The sequence below is a fragment of the Lynx canadensis genome, chromosome X (assembly GCF_007474595.2).
Source record: "Lynx canadensis isolate LIC74 chromosome X, mLynCan4.pri.v2, whole genome shotgun sequence".
In the NCBI taxonomy this organism is placed as follows: Eukaryota; Metazoa; Chordata; class Mammalia; order Carnivora; family Felidae; genus Lynx; species Lynx canadensis.
The window spans coordinates 102,940,031-102,942,956 of NC_044321.2; positions in this window are offsets into that span (position 1 = coordinate 102,940,031).

Below are 2,926 nucleotides of genomic sequence, written 5' to 3' on the forward strand. Positions count from 1 at the left end.
GTCTGGGGGCAGATAGAAAGACACAGAATCTGAAGCAGGCTGCAGACTCCAAGCTGTCAGCACAGAGCCCAACACAGGGCTCAAACTCACTAACAAGCTGTGAGATCATGACCTGAGCTGAATTTGTGTACCCAACTGACTAAGCCACACAGGCGCCCCTTGAGAGGCTTAATTTTTAAGTTTATTGTCTTCAAAGACTTGTGCATTTTTTTTCACTTGTCACATTGAAAAAAAATCAACAATTTAGAACAAAATGCTTAAAACAGCCCAGACCCATGTCCTTACAAATAACCACACAGTGGTGTCACAGAACCATATTACCCAAGCTAGATTCACAAAGATACAATTTCTTGAACCACACTAGTTATAAATAACTACTAGTTCTTTAGTGAAGTAATTGTAAAAATATAGACTAATTGTAAAAATGCCCCAAATTTTTCATTCATCACGGTATTCAGAGCCTTTCAAATGTGATGTTTAAAATCCTGCTTTCGGGGCGCCTGGGTGGCGCAGTCGGTTAGGCGTCCGACTTCAGCCAGGTCACGATCTCGCGGTCCGTGAGTTTGAGCCCCGCGTCAGGCTCTGGGCTGATGGCTCGGAGCCTGGAGCCTGTTTCCGATTCTGTGTCTCCCTCTCTCTCTGCCCCTCCCCGTTCATGCTCTGTCTCTCTCTGTCCCAAAAATAAATAAACGTTAAAAAAAAATTTAAAAAAAAAAAAATCCTGCTTTCAAGAGTTGATGTCTGTTTTTCCACCCTTTGAATCTGGGCCATCCTTGTAACTTGTGCTGCCCTAAATAAAGAGGTAAACTGAGGCAAGTTCAAACTTATAAAAAACAATTAATTTATTTGGGACTAGAAGAGGAATTGCATTTTGGCACATGCAAACTCTGTGGCAAGCTACAGGTGAGTCCATTAAGGATTTGGGGTAGGCTATATTTATGGTCAGGGAACAAAAAGAGGGAAGAATTCGGTTAATCTGCTAAAGTCAAAACCAAATGGAGACTAGCGTTGAAAATGTCCCACGCTGACAAAACCAGTACAGTCAATTCAACTTACTTTGTGAGATCAACCTGACCTGGGTAATTTTTTGGTTATGCCTTTGGAAACCACAAACAAAACTGCCCAAGATTTATATGAGGCAGCCCCTGACCAACTCTCATTTAAGCAAATTCCAATATTATTAGTTTATGGTAAATTAGGCATTTACAAGAAATCAGTCTCTCAGTCCTTCAGTTTTATTGTCTTGAGGGCACATGTCTGAGATTTTCTATTTTATACCCAGCATTTCAATTCTAAATTGAAATTCTCCCACATTTGTGACAAGGACTCTCTCCTTGACCAAACTCTAGTCAGGCTCCTCTGAGCTCAATTAGGACCCATCATTATGCATGCCTCTGAGTCCAGTTTTAACAGGCATTGTGTCAAGTGAGTCTAGTCAGAATCTTCCAATTCTAATATCTAATAACCTTCTGCTTCCCACTCCCTACCCCCTATATGAGATGTGATCATCTTGGCCTACCTTCAGCAAAAAACGTGTTTAATGAGTTTAGTAATAATTACCCTACCATTATAGTAACTTTTCACCCACAGATCCCCTTCCCGCAATTCCAGTCCTTGGCTATAAATCTCCACTTTTCCTTGTATTCAAAGTTGAGCCCAATGTCTCTCTCCTACTGCAAAAGCACATTTTATTAGTCTCTACACCTATCACAATATTGCTGAATAAAGTCAGCCTTACTGTTTACCAGTGTCATGAATAATTTTTATTTTATACTTGATTTAACCAACAAATAGAGCAGAAGTAAAAATGTGCAAATTCTAATCCTAGATCTCAAGAGGCTTTATGCACTGCCACTTTCAAAAATGTATCACCATCATGGTAACAAGCCCTGACTAACCTGCTGGTAGTGTATGAGAGACACATGTAGAGGACCTGAATGATTCCAGTTTAATTCATTTTAAATTAACAGAACCACCCAGATAACTCATAAATTTGAGATCAGAAATAAATGTTTATTGCTGTTTGTCACTAAGATTTTTAAATTTGTTTTTTTATGGAATTATTGTACCAAAATTGGTGCATTTAGCAAGGAAAAATTGTGAGTTGATATTAGAATCTTATCTATATCTTTTGGAGTGTGTGACACAAAATAGTTCTAGTAAACTATATATGTATGTTTATATACTATGGGTTTAGTTATTCTCAATAAGCCCTTTCATTATATTTGTATGTTCTCTACATAAAATAATGTCATATATAATTAGTGAGGGTTTTTGTTTCTCTACTTGTATCTTCTATGTTTATCTTCAACTTAAAATATATATTTTTAACAAAATAGTATGCAGCATTCTTATCATAGTACTAAGCCTATTCTATTTATCCCTTTTTAAGTGGAAATTCATCATTTGGAGATTGATTCTATATCTTAATATAATTTTTTCATCCATTTTCTTATGTGAAATTACCCACAGCCACACTCTTCTACCAATCCTTTGTGAGTTACTTTCCCTTAGAATTAAAAATTACATATTGTATGAGTTGCGATTACATTGTCTCTTTAGTTTGATTTTAAACTGTTAGATATGTTTTCATTCACAACATAATTCACTTTCATATTTAATCATTATACTGTTTTCAGTTGCATTGATATACTCTCGTTTACTTAAACATTTACTGACTTTGAAGTATTTATTTTGCTATAGTTTTCCTCTGCACAGATAACCTCCCCACAAATCCTTAACAAAACCCTAAATTCAAAGGAAAAAGTCATCAGCATCAAATCAGCACTTGAAGTACATCTATAGCTTCACTTCTGGATCAATCAGTAATCACCACAAATTTTTAGTTTAGTTGTCACCTATTATTTGGCCTTATTTCTTAAATCCCTGTGGATTTTCCTGGATTTTTTTTTACTTCTATTTCTCA